This window comes from Symphalangus syndactylus, chromosome 13 (assembly GCF_028878055.3).
Source record: "Symphalangus syndactylus isolate Jambi chromosome 13, NHGRI_mSymSyn1-v2.1_pri, whole genome shotgun sequence".
NCBI classification, from domain to species: Eukaryota; Metazoa; Chordata; class Mammalia; order Primates; family Hylobatidae; genus Symphalangus; species Symphalangus syndactylus.
The window spans coordinates 52,426,271-52,442,429 of NC_072435.2; the positions used below are offsets into that span (position 1 = coordinate 52,426,271).

The window sequence follows — 16,159 nt, forward strand, 5'->3', positions numbered from 1 at the left end:
GTATTTGTGTGTGTTGGGTGTATGGGTGTGTATATATGTATTATGTGTTTATGAGTGTGTGTGTATGTGCATGTATGGGTGTGTGTATGTTTCTGTGTGTGTGTATTTGGATGAGACTTTATTTGTATCTCTGCGGTGGGATGGGAGCTGGAACCCTTCCTACTGAGCTGCCCTCTCTGTTCCAGATTCACAGCAGGACTAAACAGCAGGAGAAACCAGTGAAAATACAGTCCACTAATGCATCCAGTCTCGACAGGGCAGTGGATGGAGGTCAGGAACTTCTGTGGTGCCAGTCCCAGCTCTCAGGCTTTTTCAGCAGCTCTGAGGAGGTCTCAGGCATAGGTTCCAGAATCAGAAGCCTTCAGGAATGAGTCCTTCTGGATAGTCGTGTTTTACTGGTCAGTGAGAATTTGTTTCCTTTAAAATCAAAATTCTTCAAAATACATTAATCATTTTGGAAGGAAAGTGTTTCATATTTTATAGTTTGCATTCTTTCTTGCACAGTAAGGAAATACACTCGGGCATATTTTGGAGATAGTTTTGAATTTTTGTTTTTGCTGTCTCATGCCTGATGCACAGACCCTCAGACACTGTCAGAGCCTGCCTTTTGGGACACAGAGGTCAATTTTGCCCCTATACTAAGCAGACTGAAGCTTCTACATTTTACACCACTGTAACTGCTTTATATGTTTTCCTGGTTTCTCTGTGGCTCAAGTCTGCAGTCTCATTTTTGCTCCTTCCTCTGCCTCCCACATCGCCATATTTAATTTCCTGCCAGACCTGCATGTACGAGCTGCCTGATCTGGGACAGTCATTTGATCTCTCAGAAACTCCTTTCCTTGTGGTAAATGGTAGTAGCATTGCTTGCCCAACAGTGCCGCCGTGTTGAGTAAGACACCGTGAGTGCCTTAGCCTCCCGCCCTCTTCTTCCAGGCTTTGCTGGAGCCCTACTGAGGGAGCCTCATGGCCTGGATGCTCTCGCTCTCTCTCTCCTTCTCTCTCTCCTGTGAGTCACTCTTGTACTGTTGTGTGATGCTTCCTTCTAGCAAATCACTGTATTGCTGAATAACATCCTCTATAGAGCTGCAAGAAACTCTTGCTTTATGATTTATTTATTTTTATTTTTTGAGACAGAGTTTTGCTCTTGTTGCCCAGGCTGGAAGTGCAATGGCGCCATCTCTGCTCACTGCAACCTCCGCCTCCCGGGTTCAAGCATTTCTCCTGCCTCAGTCTCCCGAGTAGCTGGGATTACAGGCACCCACCACCATGCCCAGCTAACTTTTATATTTTTAGTAGAGACGGGGTTTCACCGTGTTGGCCAGGTTGGTCTCGAACACCTGACCTCAACTCATTTGCCAGCCTTGGCCTCCCAAAGTACTGGTATTACAGGCGTGAGCCACTGCACCTGGCCTGTTTTATCAGTTTTTAAGGTCTTGCTTGATTTTAACCAGTTAGAGAATAAGGTATTTTCAATTAGAGAATAAGAGAAAAATTCTGCTATTGCTGTTGTTGCTGTTTTTCCTACTGGGCTCTTGGTACCGGGCTGCGGGGGAGAGAATGTTCTTGGTGTCTGCTTGGCTGAAATTCTATTGAGTGAGATGGCATTCATGAGGCTGATGGTGATGATTCCACTCCTCCCTCCTTCAGAGCCCACGGGAGGACAGTACTTCCTCATCCCTCTTTGAAGTGTGTTGCGTCATGTGACATGCTTTGGCCAGTGAAATGCGAGTGGAAGTGAAGTTTGTTATTTCCACACCCAGGTCCTAATTGCCCATGTGGTCTTCCCTGACTGTGCCAATCATGGAGAGATGGGTGGAAGTGGTGCCTGGGCTGCCCAAATCCCTGAGTGGCCACAGGAATACAGTTCCCTGAAAGCTTCTGCTTAGACACAGAGCATTAGCAAGAAATAGTCTTCTTTTATAATAAGCCACTAACATTCAGGGATATTTGTTACTCCAGCAGAACCCAATATGCCCTGACTGATACAGCAAGTAAGTAAATAACATAGTTCTCTCCCAAGAGTCTTTATGAGCAGCCTGTGAAGTGCTTTTTTCCTCTGACTTCTCATTTCCTCTTCAAGGCCAGGACACCTAGCAGCTAGTCTCAATAACCCATTCATTTTCTTTATGGATAGCTTTGGAGGAGAAATCTACAGCCCTGCCCAGCTGTGCTGTCTGTTTCTGACCCTGCAGCCCTGGTTTAGACTCAGTCGAACATTTACCCATTATGTTCTAGACTTGTGTGATGGTGCATCTCCCCTCCCCCTCCATCGCATTTTGGAGAACATGGAAGCTTTTCCAAGACTATTGCAGCTTTTTCATTGTATATTTTTTCATTGTATTATTGTATATTATTTCATTGTCAGATTTTTCATTGTATATTTTTCTAATTAAGTTAATTGAATCAAAAAGTCTCTTCATATAAATAATAGACCTGTACTTTCTCTCACTGCTTGATGACTTTCAATTACAAAGTCATTTTTTTCCTCTCTTTTATTTGACTTCAGGCACCCTTTGCTAAACACTTATAATTGTCCTAATATAAAAGCAATGCAACTAATTTCCACACTATGAAAACATCTGGAGCCTGCTGTGTGTGTGTATTCATATATTTGTAATTTTTTAAGCTCTAGCAAGAACCTCATCTTTTTTTCCCCAAAATCCCTTTAACATTCTTGGCCTAGCTGAGTGAAGATAGCCACAGTCCTGGCTCAGTATAGTCACTTGTAATTACCTTCAGGTGCAAAAGAGTTCTTAATGCTTCAAATTCTCTTTCCACTGTATTGAAGTAAATGGATGTAATTTATTATTGAAAGCGCTGCTGCTATGCTGATGTAGTGGGTGGGAGTTGACATTTGGGATATTGTGTAATGTATAATGAGTCTGAAATGAGTGGTTCTGATCCAGTCAGCATCACAGGCAATTTCCCTGGTAAGGAAAAATGCCTGCAAATTAAGTTGCATATCTTCACGAAGGCAGGGAATGGCATAAACTGTGGAAATATTGATTCTGATTCTGCTTTTCTTACAAATTGCTCTGGATGTGTATTCAGAAACATGTTTTCTCTGAGACAACCCTATATTTTCAGCCAGAGAGATGTTTGAAAGGCATCTTTGGTAAGGATTGTTTCTCAGATGTTATGAAAACGAAATCAGTGGGGCTAATTTCTCCTTGTCACTTTCTATGAATGTTGCATGAGGGGCTGCAGACCAGCCACAAAATCAGGCTGAGGACCACTGTTCCTCGCCTGTCCTTCCTTTCCTCTGCAGCCCAGGCTGTGCAGAATGGCTTTGCCCAAAGGGAGATCCAAAGGTGGGGCTTGCTCAGAAATGACAGGCTGGGAAGTTATTTTGTGGCCAAGAGGAGGGGAGAAAATAGCTGGGAAAGAGAAATGACATGCATGGGCTGCCAGGAGAAGATGGAAGAGAGAGCCACCGCCTGTAAAACAGCAATATTATGGAATTGGAAGGCACCAACCACAAGATGAAGTGCGTAAATTTACCTGGAAATCACACTGAAACGAGGCCAGTTTTTTACACCACTTCAGGAACTAGCAGATGCTCTGTCTCTCCAGCCTCACTGGCTCATTCTCCTTCTTACCCTTGCTGCCTCAATTGTTTGCAGAAATTACATTCCAGACCATGAGTAAAGGATTCAATGTTGCTGCCTGAGGAGTCTTTTCTGCTTTCTGACAACACTGTTGGTTTACACAGATTCACTTAAAAGTGTTCAAAATGTCAGACATTTGCTAGAAATGTCAGCAGTGGTTTTGCTCCACTCTTCCCACATACCAGACAGGAAAACAGAGACACCAGGTGCCCTGCAAACTTCCCTTAGGGGGATGCCTGTTCTTCCCACCATGGATTCAATCTTTGGAACAAAATCACCAGCTTTGTAAGGCCTCAAGGTACATGAATTAATTACCCCCAGGAAGAGCCATACACAGTCAGCTATCAAAAGGGGGGTGAGACCTCAGCACACTGTGGGCTGTCATCTGTCACCCCCAGCACTGAATTCAGTCCTTACCCTCTCTCACCTGTCCTGGGCTCAGAGGTACATCACTGCAGACCACAGCACCTGGGATTTCTTCCCTCTGCTTTTCTGTTTGATTTTAACAATGAGGTGCATTGTCAGGAGATGCAAGGGCAGAAAGAGAAAGAAGTTAAGGCATGTCTTTTCCCTACTCCAGTCCTGCTTTATAACCATGTTTCTGGCAGTGGTTAATCCTTCCATGACCACGGATCCTAGATGGAGCCTGATGGTTCTAGCTCTCATTAGGCCCCAGTAATGCCATTCTTCCCCTCCTATCTTTATTCCTAGGGGATGGAGACCTTGTTGCTAGTATTTGGATATCCAAGCATCTCTTTTTAATTATCCCTACCTATAACTCTATATGCTGTCCCTATATTGTAGTCTCTTCATTAAACCATCTGGGGTGCCTTCCATTTCTCGATGGTAACATGCAGTCTAAGTTCAATAGAGCTAAGGAGCCCTGAGGCTGAAGTAGCCAGGGAAGTCTTTCCAAGAGAGATGGAGCTTGAACTCTGGCTTGGAGGAATTGTACCTATCTGGACTCTGAGTTTGTGTTTTATCATTTGCAACTGAACCACTTAGATTAAGCAAAGGAATATTTGCAGAGGAATATTTGGTTTATGTAACTAAAAATTTAAGGGCTTCAGGTGTGTCTGAATCCAGGACCTCAAATGAAATAAATCTCCTTCTATTTCTTAGCTCTTTTTATTATCATTATTATTGTGTCATTCCCTGGCAAGTTCTCTCTGACCCAAAATTGACTCTAGGAAGCTCCAGGCATAATTCATCCCATTAGTGCAGAGTATCTGAAGGAGAGAACGATGCTATCTCTTCTAACACCCAAGGCAACTTCTTCTACAGAACCCCATTGGTCTTATTCGGGTCATACCCCTCTTTTCTCCTCCCTTTGCCCAGAAAAACCAGTCTCCAGAGAACTGGGGCATTCTCATTGGCTGATGTTTTCACAACTATGGCTAGGAAGTGGGGGCCTTTGGATTGAGTATGTCCTCATGCTGGAAAAGAACAACTTCCAGAAGGAAGGAACGTGAAAGACAAAAAGAGTCATCAGGCTAGGTGAGGTGGCTCATGCCTGTAATACTGACACTTTGGGAGGTGGGTGGATCACTTAAGCCCAGGAGTTTGAGACCAGCCTAGCCAACATGCTGAAACCCCATCTCTACTAAAAATACAAAAATTAGCCAGGTGGCATATACCCATGGTCCCACCTACTCAGGAGGTGGAGGTGTGAGAATCACTTGAACCCAGGAGGTGGAGGTTACAGTGAGCCAAGATCATGCCACTGCACTTCAGCCTGGGTGGCAGAACAAGACTCTGTCTCAAAAAAAAAAAAAAAAGAATCATTGATATCCACTACGGATCTCAACATTTCACCCACCTGGTCTCAAAGCCAGCCAAGGCCCAGTGGGATAATGGTTAAAAAGCCTCTTCCGGCCGGGCGCAGTGGCTCACACCTGTAATCCCAGCACTTTGGGAGGCCGAGGCAGGTGGATCACGAGGTCAGGATACCGAGACCATCCTGGCTAATGCGGTGAAACCCCATCTCTACTAAAAATACAAAAAAATTAGCCAGGCATGGTGGCGGGCACCTGTAGTCCCAGCTACTCGGGAGGCTGAAATAGGAAAATGGCAGGAACCCAGGAGGCGGAGCTTGGAGTGAGCCGAGATAGCGCCACTGCACTCCAGCCTGGGCGACAGAGCAAGACTCCATAAAAAAATAAAAAAAATAAAAAAAAAAAAAGCCTCTTCCCTGAAAATGAGCTGATTCTGAAACCAAACTTGGGCCTCTAAGTTGAATGGTAGGGTTTGTATGAGATGTCATGACCTGGAAAGGCACTTTGCTGCATGAATCACCTCTGTCCCTGGGACTGTCTCTAAAACTTCTAGTCCATAGACTTGCTTGACACAGAGGCCCGCAATTCAACTCTGAACGTCAAGGAATTGAACGTAATGGCAGAAGATCAAGCATCTCTTCCACCCCCATCTTTTATGGTCACCTGGAGAAAAATGTTGCTAATAGCAGCCTCTTTGTTTCTCAAAGACCAGCAAAGCTTGTGTTAGCATATGGCCTGTACTTATGGCCAAATGCATCTCCCAAGCTTCTGCATCTTATCTTTATTTGAATAATTTTTGTTTTTAACTGATCATGCAGTGACTTCCAGGGAAGTAGACTATGACTTCCTGGAACATTTGCATTTTTGTACATTTAACTTATTGGTAGCTTTGAAAGCAGGGCAACTGCCTTAGGACCATAAAGCACTCTGCTCACCCTAATGAAACAGATAGTGGCAGTTTCTGATGAATTTCACCTAAAAATTTTAAGATAGAAAATGTGTGTGTATTGTATTGTGGGGCGATGGGGAAATGGCACATGGTGGCATGGATTTGAGAGGCTCAAGACTCTATTTCTAAGATGCCACAGCTTCAAAGGGCACTTTTCTAGGTAATCTTAGGAGACAGCAGGCCTTAGAACTCTATGTGTGTAGCTACTAGTTCAACATCTTGTTTCATGAGTTTGTGTCCAACTTTGATTTTTTCTTAGTCAATTCACCATCATTATTGCACTAAATGAGATCATAATTCCACTTTGATCTAGTTCATGGTGTCTGTGTTTACCTTAAGGACTGAATTTTTAGTGGATTCTTAACTTAGCTGCTGTATTTAAAGACTCATCTTGGCTGGATTACATCATAATTCTCAGGCTTCTTTGTTTTTCCAGAACCATGAACATTTATTGCCATCACGGGATGCCTTCACCAATAAGCCTTGAAATTCAGAAAAAGTTAAAGAAAGATCAGAAACTTGGTGCCATGTAGAACTTGAAATTCATGACCTTCAGGCCTGGTGCAGTAATTCCAGCACTTTGGGGAAATAAGGCAGGAAGATTGCTTGAGGTCAGGAGTTTGAGACCAGCCTCAACAACACAGTGAGACCCTATCTATACAAAAAATAAAAATAATTAGTCATAGTGGTATGCACCTGTAGTCCCAGCTACTTGGGAGGCTGAAGTGAGAGGATTACCTGAACCAAGGAGTTTGAAGCTTCAGTGAGCCAGGATCACACCACTGTACTCTAGCCTGGGTGACAGAGAAACAATCTGTCAAAAAAAAAAAAAAAAATCATGATCTTCAGAATTCCCAAGGATGGTTGGGGACTTGCTAAGAGAGATATGATCGCAATTTGCAATGCATCAGAGACTTGCCAAGGGATTGCTGCACACCGGCTCTAGGCCAGCCCCACACCAAGCCCTTGAGAGGGAAAACAAGATACTCTTAGTCTGTATTGGATGCCAAGAGCTACCAGGAGCTCTCATTTTCCTTAATCTTCCCTGAGCTCTTTGAGGCAGGGCCTCTGGTTACTTCTGGTTTACAAGAAGAAAACTGGGGCTTGGAGAGGTGAAGGAAATTGCCTGAGGATAATGAGCTGATAAGGGGGAATGTCAGAATTTGAACCCAGGCTTTGTGACTCAGCATCTTGAACGTCCTCTACTGTGTTTGACTCTTCTTACAATCTAGTGTCTAAAGCAATTTGTGAACAAGGCCATATCTTCCTAGTTGATGGAATGCTGATCATAGGTGTAAAAAGCTTTGATTAACCAGAGCACTTGTCAAATGGGCACTCTTAGTTAATGAAGACCTACTGCTAAGAAAAGTGAGGGGGAGAAGGAGGAGAGCAGATAGTGGTGATAAGCATAAGAGCTTTTATGGTTTGAATGTCTCCCCCAAAATTTATGCTGAAATCTAATTGTCATTGTGAAAGTATTAAGGGTGAGTTCTTTAGGAGGTGATTAGGTCATGAGAGCAGAGCCCTCCAGAATTGATGAATGCTGTTACCTTGGGAGTGGGTTAGTTATTAGGAGGATGGGCTCCTGGTAAAAGAAGAAAGCTCAGCTCTCTTCCCTCTCTCACTCCTACCCTTGCTTGCCTTTCTGCTTTCCTTCAAGTTATGATGCAGCACAAAGGCCCTAACCAGGTGCTGATGCCATGTTCTTGGACTTTCCAGACTCTAGAACCATGAGCCAAAAAAATGTCTTAAAAAAATAAATTACCCACTCTGTGGTATTCTGCTATATCAAGGCAAAATGGACTAAAACAATAGTCAACCTCCATAAGGACCTACTAGGCTAAATGATGGCCCTGCAGAGATGTCCACGTCCTCTGATCCCCAGAACCTGTGATTATGTTACCTTACCTGGGCAATGAAAACTTTGCTGATTTAAGTTAAGGATCTTGAGATGGAAAAGCTTCTCCAAATTACTTAAGTGTGGAAGACATAATCACAATGGCCCTCATAAGAGGGAAGCAGGAGGATCAGAGTCCGTGAAGGAGATGAGATGATGCTGTGCCACTTGCACAATATATCAGAGCTCCTGATATATTAGTTTTTCACAGCCCTGAATTGAAGGAGAAGTTGAGGGCAGCATTCCAGAGGCAAAGTTAGGTCACCCAGATTTGCATCCTTGCACTGATCTTTTCTAACCATGTGATCATTAAGAAAGTAACATGTGCTTTGAGCCTGGGTGCCGCCGTCCACCTTATAAAGATAATATCAGTGCCAATCTTACCAAGCTATTTACATACAGTACTTAACACCATGGCTGGCAAAGATGGCAGTCAGCAAGTGGTAGTTACCAATGGTGGATCGCAACAACACTGACTTGATTAATTGAGGTCTAGCTTTGTTTCTGCATCTCTGTTCAATAGTTTCCTCATCTGGTCCACACTCAGCTTCCCTAGGAAAATTTAAAGTCTAGCATCTTCTAAAATTCTCTAGCACCTCACTTGCATAAACCAAATTTAAGAATTATTTGGGCAGTGGGGGAAGACACATAATGCTTCCTTATATTTCTGCCTTAGAAGAACTGATGATGACAAACAGGAAAACAACCGTACTTATTTATTAATGCAGAACAAATAATCAAAACATTGAAAACCAACCTTACAGGAAGTTTACAAATGTAGAAAAGAAATGAAGAGTACTCTGGAAACATAGGAGGTGATGTCCTTGTTCCTTTGTCTGAAACAAAAATGTGCTGCCTGTCTGCAATTCCCTATTAGCAAACCATATCGAGAGAGATGACCAGGTGAGTTCTGACTGTTGACTTCCTCCCATTCCGTTGAAAAGGAAAACATTTAGGTTTTTTGTTCATATTCACGATTGGACTTTTTATGAACTTGAAACCTCCCCAAGGGGGCTAACACCCCACCAACATTCCATGTCTAAAGCAAACATTTGTTCTTCTATGAAGGGCTCTCAGAGGCATGTTTATTGTCGAGGTCAATATCTTCTGCCCTGACTTTTCCTTGCCAAAACACGCTTCCAAAGCATCAGATCTGACACTTTGTTGTAGCATTTGCAGTTTGACAGTCCTGCTGCTTTCATCCGTGGACAGCTAGCTTGCTAGTTTTATTTTGCACTTTGTCTTTTTTTTCCAATCAATAAAGCTATATGAGTAGTGTTTAAGATACTACAGTAGATACTGAGGCTGCCAGATAGTACATGCTAATTAATTTTTAATTATGGCTTTAATTTTATATGACGCCATTTAATTTTATTAGATGTATTAAAGTGAAGCTGTCAGATCACAGGATCTACTGCTTGGGCCAGGGCGAGAAATGTCTCAGGGGCTGCATGCAGGTGTGTGACATCATTAAGAATGTCATAAGTGGGTGTCCGCTGCAATGTGCATATTGTGCACATAAATGTCACGTATGCCTGAGCGGATGAAGCGGCTTCCTCTCAGGCAACCTGTGAAGTGCTGGAACCACTTTGCTCAGTGCAGTTCAAAGACTGCCTGGGACACTGAGCTGCAAGCTGCAAGTTAGTTCCTGTGTTGCCACCGACTGGCCTTGTGGCCTTGGTTAACTATGGTATTTTGCTTTCCTGAGCCTCAGATTCTTCATCAGTAAACTGATCACCTTATGCTTTTGCTTTTTGAAAAAAATAAAAAGCAATACACTAGCTATGATTGTTGGCATTAACCTCCCTGCCCCTAGAAATTGAAAGGAAAGAGGAAGGGAGGGAAAGAGGGAGAGACGGAAGAAGGGAGGAAAGAAAGGAAGGGGAATGAGCTCTAAGGGCCAGTGTTGGTGCTTTGCTCCATCTCTTGGGATCCCTCCCCTCAGCTTCCGTTTGCTTTATCTTCCAACAGCCCAAATGCTGCCTTCAGGTTAGGGCTACTTTACCTTCAAGAGCAGAGGCTGGAAGTGTGTTTGTGCCACATCCACGAATTCCCAGGTATAATTTATATCCCAGAATCCTCCTCAGCATCAGGCTGCAGCTGTGACTTCTGAAGGACCATCTTTGCTGGGCTCCTCCTCTTTGAGTCCACTCCCCAACTTCCTGTGGGGTCCCCCAGAGCATATTTTCTTTTTTTTTTTTTTTTTTTTGAGACACAGTCTCGCTCTGTCGCCCAGGCTGGAGTGCAGTGGCGTGATCTCAGCTCACTGCAAGCTCCGCCTCCCGGGTTCACGCCATTCTCCTGCCTCAGCCTCTCCGAGTAGCTGGGACGACAGGCGCCCCCCACCACGCCCGGCTAATTTTTTTGTATTTTTAGTAGAGACGGGGTTTCACCGTGGTCTCGATCTCCTGACCTCGTGATCCACCCGCCTCAGCCTCCCAAAGTGCTGGGATTACAAGCGTGAGCCACCGTGCCCGGCCAAGAGCATATTTTCTTAGTAAATTCCCTGCATGCAGATCCTTGACTCAATAAATGTGGAAAAGTGTGCCTAAGACAGGGAAAAAGAACTGGGAAGACAGATCAGGTCACAGGCCAGGAGAAACCTTTATCCAACCACAGCAGGAAAAGCAGAGACATTTTACACCAAGACTTCTTCATTAATTGACATGTTTGTGTGTGTGAGTGTGTAGATGTGCATGTGTGTGCTGAATGCTGAACACTGTTCTCTCATTGTAGCAGGCTTTAAAGCTCCCAACAAAGGAATCAAGAGGGATGGAATGGCATTGAGATAACATCCGACTCTCTGATAGAAACGGTGCTGTCAGGGAGAATCTGTATTCCTATGCAAGAACTGCTTGCCTGGATTTCCAGGACTGGCCACAAAAATGCCACATGGAGTCAACCATTAATCAAACAGAAAGGACTCACCTGCATAGAAAATAGAATATAGAGCTTCCTATAGTGAAACATAAATCAACTGGGCAGAGCAATGGCATAAAATTGTATTGAATGTGCTTCAAAATGGCAGAGAAACGTGCAAAGTTGCTTACTATCTTAATTTCTACCTTGCTTCATTTCCATGAGACAGAAGCAACACACTCTTCAGACACATGGAATTTGGAAAGACTTCTTTCAAGAGATCTTTGATAGTCATCTGTGAGCATACTTATGGCTGCCTGAGAGACATCCATTCAGGGAGGCTTGTTTTGCTGCCTTCTTTCTGCTGATCTCTTTTGATTCAGATGGATGATTCATGCTGTCTCCTCCAGGAAGTCCCTGATCTTCTGGATAGAATGAATGACTCTTCTGCCATGCGCCCTCCCACCTTGATTGCATTTTTCTTGAGGTACCCTGTCCTTACACTACTGGCTGTGTACATGTTTGTCTCCTAAAATAAAACTCTTCTCAATTCATGCGTTCATTTAACAGACAGTTACCAAGCACAAACATGCAGACCATTCATCCAGACACACTACTCTGTCAGCTGTATGTCCACACACCTTCCAAGCATAGGGTTATCGGAGGTGAACAAGGCACTGAGGTTCCTGCCTGGGGAAACCTACTGAGGGTAGAAAGTCAATAAATGAAATAATTCCTGTGGGTGATAAGAGCCACAACAGAAATGAAATAGTGATGTGATAGGAAGTGGCTATGAGGAATTTAATTGCTTGACAAGTTCTTCCTGCCCACTACACCCATGAAACCATTCACCGAGACCGTGGTGTTGCAGTAAAGAAAGCTTAATAGATGTGAGGCCAGCTGTAGGGACCAGCCCCACAGGGTCGGTGGGTCTCTCCCGGTGTGCGGTGGCAAGAGAGTGTAGAAATAAAGACACAAGACAAAGAGATAAAAGAAAAGGCAGCTGGGCCCGGGGGACCACTACCACCAATGCGCGGAGACCGGTAGTGGCCTCGAATGTCTGGCTTCGCTGTTATTTATTGTAAATAAATAACAGGCAGGGTAAAGAATGTGAGTCTTCTCCAATGATAGGTAAGGTCACGTGGGTCATGTGTCCACTGGACAGGGGGCCCTTCCCTGCCTGGCAGCCGAGGCAGAGAGAGAGAGAGAAGACAAAGAGAAAGACAGCTCCTGCCATTATTTCTACATATCAGAGACTTTTAGTACTTTCACTAATTTACTACTGCTATCTAGAAAGCAGAGCCAGGTGTACAGGATGGAACATGAAGGTGGACTAAGAGCGTGACCACTGAAGCACAGCATCACAGGGAGATGGTTAGGCCTCCGGATAACTGCAGGAAAGCCTGACTGGTGTCAGGCCCTACACAAGAGGTGGAGGAGCAGAGTCTTCTCTAAACTCCCCCAGGGAAAAGGTGACTCCCTTTCCCAGTCTGCTAAGTAGTAGGTGTTGTTCCTTGACACCTTTTGCTACTGCTAGACCACGGTCTGCCTGGCAATGGGCATCTTCCCAGATGCTGGCATCACCACTAGACCAAGGAGCCCTCTGGTGGCCCTGTCTGGGCATAACAGAAGGCTCACACTCCTGTCTTCTGGTCACACCTCACTATGTTCCCTCAGCTCCTATCTCTGTATGGTCTGGTTTTTCCTAGGTTATGATTATAGAGCAGGGATTATTATAATATTGGGATAAAGAGTAATTACTACCAACTAATGATTAATGATATTCATATATAATCATATCTAAGATCTATATCTGGTATGACTATTCTTGTTTTATATTTTATTATACTGGAACAGCTCGTGTCCTCGGTCTCTTGCCTCGGCGCCTGGGTGGCTTGCCGCCCACAGCCAGCCACATGGAAGAGGGAGTTATCACTTAAGTCAGTCTCCCTGAAGGCTTGTGGAGGTGAGAGTTTCTCAAGAATAGTTCAATGAGCAGGGGAGGGAAGGGGGATGTTGGTTGGTTGGGAATGAAATCATAGGAGTTTGAAAAACAGTCCTCATGCACTGAGCTCACCTCTGGGTGGGGCCACAGGACCAGTTGAGTCATGAGTCGAGGGTCTAGGTGGAGTCAATTGGTTGCCAAAACTGCAAAAGTATGAAAACGCATCTCAAAAGGCCCAACTTGGGTCCTGCAATAGTGAGGTTATCTACGGGAGCAATTGGGTAGGTCACAGATGTGACCTCGGAAACAATGGCTGGTTATTGTTTGTCTATGCCTACATCTTAGCAGAATTCTGTCCCTCATAATCCTAATCTTGTGGGCTTTCATTTGTTTTAAAGGTGGCTCCATTTTAAGAAAGGTTATTGTCATCCTTGCTTTAAACTATCAACTAAATTCCTTCTATAGTTAGCCTGGCCTATGCCCAGGAATGAGCGAGGACAGGCTGCAGATGAGAAGCAAGATGGAATCAGCCATACTAAGTTTCTCTGATTGTCATATTCTTTGCAGAGGTAGTTACAGGAACTGGGGTTCAGGAACAGTTCAAGGAGGGGACATTTTAGCTGAGAATGAGGCAGCCATGAGAAGGGGGTGCAGGGGAGAGTGAGCCAGGGAGAGGGAAAAACAATTGAAACTTCCTGGAATGGGGGAGGAACAGTATGGCTGAGGCCTGGGGGCAGGGTGAAAGTAGGCAGAAAATAAGGTCAGGAGGGTGGGCAGGGGTCAGTCTGGCAGGAACTTGCATCCCTGGGGAGGAGTTTAGCTTGCCTGTGCCAAATGACCAGGCTGGACATCTTTTTTGTGTCCTTTGCGTGATCTGTCCTTGAGAGATGACCAGAAAGGTGTTGCCAAGTACCTGGATAGTTTCAAGTGCTGTAAGTTAACAGGTGAGGACACATCAGAGCGTGGGCCACCCCTTCAAGCTGGCAACATTCCCTTGACTAAAGCTTTCAGCGGAGACCTATGATTTCCACATTCAGAAGACACGCTAGACAAAGGGCGTCCATCCAGTCTCAGCCCAGGGTGTATAGTCTCCCCACAAGGCTCTCACTCCAAGTCACACTCTCCAGACTCATATCCTAGCCTGAATTTTTTTTTTCTGTTGCTTCAACTGAGAAGTAGTGACTGCATCTTGCTGGCTCCTATGCCAGGTGCACAGCAAACACTAAATCAGGAGGTGCACACTCACATGCTGTGCGGGGCCAGGTGAGTGGCATGGACGAGCAGGACCTCAGCATCTGGGAGGAAGACCCTGGCAGCAGGAGGGAGCTTGCTGACAACTCGGACATGTCAACCCAGCACTGGCAACACTTCTGACTTCTCATAGAAGCTGGAAATCCATGTGATTACATAAATCCCTTGGATTCGTAAATATTGATAATTAGTTCACATTCTTAACACTGTGTGTGTTGAATATGTCTATTCGCCAAACAATAAGAATAACAAACAGAGTAGTAAGAAAGTGTCAGGTGTTCTTGGAAGCATTTCCACATATAGCAACCTAAATAACCCTGACAACTCTCGGAGGAGGCACCAAGAGTGCCTGGCACTTTTTAATAACTCTGTTTTCATGTTACTCTGCTGTTACTTATGGCATAACATTTTCACTAGACTTTCTGGAGAATATAGCCAATTATGAGTGATCCAACGCTCTGCATCACTATCTAGACAAACTGGATGCCCTCTCACATGTGTGCACTAGTCTTCATGGAGAAGTACTAAAATTTTAGGCTTGGACTTGTGTTCCTAATTTCCTCTTTCTAGTGCATTAAGAGATGACAGGCATCTTAATTTTCCAAAAGCAATGCTAGTATTTGGCGGCAACGTGCTATGTCTATCACATAGTACAGTGAATAGCAGAACTATAAAGGTGGGAGGTGTAAATGAATTCCTATTGGACCTTTCCAATAAGTTGTCTTTTTTGTGCCCTGGGCACTTCTCTTGCCTCACCTTAGCATCTCCCCTTCTGTAGGAAACAACCCTGCCAGGTAGAGATGATTATGCTCATTTGCTGATGAGAGGATGAGCTTTGGAGAGTGGCTTAGCCTACCCAAGGACACAAAGTTAGGTTCCCAGTCCTGTGACCCTATCCACTGTACAACTCTTTTGAGCTGCCTTTTTAGACGTTTGCAATTTTAGCAACCAACTGACCCTACCACCCACACCTCAGACTCATGACTCATCTGGTTCTGCGGCCCCATCCAGAGGCGAACTCAGCGCATGGGGACTGTTTTTCCATTTTCAACCAATCAACATTTCCCCTTCCCTCCTCTGCGCATTGAACTATTCTTGAAAAACTTTAACCTCCACAAGCCTTCGGGGAGACTGATTTAAGTGATAACTCTCTCTTCCATGTAGCTGGCCTCACGTCTATTAAGCTTTCTTTACTGCAACATCACGAACTTGGTGAATGGTTTCATCAGTGCACGGGACAGGAAAACCTTTTCAAGAAGTTGTCAAACTTAAATAGTAGCAAATGAGTGCATGAGGAAATTCACTGCTGTCATACACATAACCTCCATAACACGTGACCTAGGACACATTTTCTAGATGGGGAAACTGAAGTACAGAGAGATTAAGGAATTTGCCTCAGCCATTCAGCAAGGCAGTGGGATGCTGCAATTTGATGAAGCTGTGTAGCTCTAGAGGCCTGCTCTTTGGGGCCACACTGTCTGCAGGTTCAGTGTGGACAGCCTCTCCCTAGAGTGCATGGCACCCGTGTGGCAGGAAATCAGCCAAAAAACCAGAGCTGCCTGAGGTTGGGCCAGAGCATCTCATGAGTGGAGAGGGGCCTTGGACACTCAGGTCTTCTCAGGGCCCAGAAAGACAGGTACATCACACAGGCTTCCCTGCCAGAGTCTAAACTCCTCAAAGCAAACACCTACTTTCTACAACTGCAAGGGCAGTGCCCCATTCACGTGGCATCTGTGCTGTTTCTGCAAGGCAACATGAGGCCATCATGAGCTCCATCATGCACCTGCAGAATGACCTTGGGTTGTACAGTGCTTAGGGACGTAGGACTGCGAGGCTAACTCCAGGTTCTGTGACCTTTGTGTCCTTGGATAAGCT

At 44.7% G+C, this 16,159-nt stretch overlaps 1 long non-coding RNA gene across 1 annotated transcript; it reads right to left on the minus strand.

Annotated features, from left to right (window-relative positions):
- Positions 1 to 6,784: 6,784 nt before the first annotated feature.
- Positions 6,785 to 10,364, minus strand: LOC134732144 (uncharacterized). The gene is made up of 3 exons (XR_010115027.1): positions 10,235 to 10,364; positions 7,071 to 7,146; positions 6,785 to 6,987 (listed from the first exon to the last, which is right to left on the minus strand). It is a non-coding gene; the product is annotated as an uncharacterized lncRNA (long non-coding RNA).
- Between the last annotated feature and the right edge of the window lie 5,795 nt (positions 10,365 to 16,159).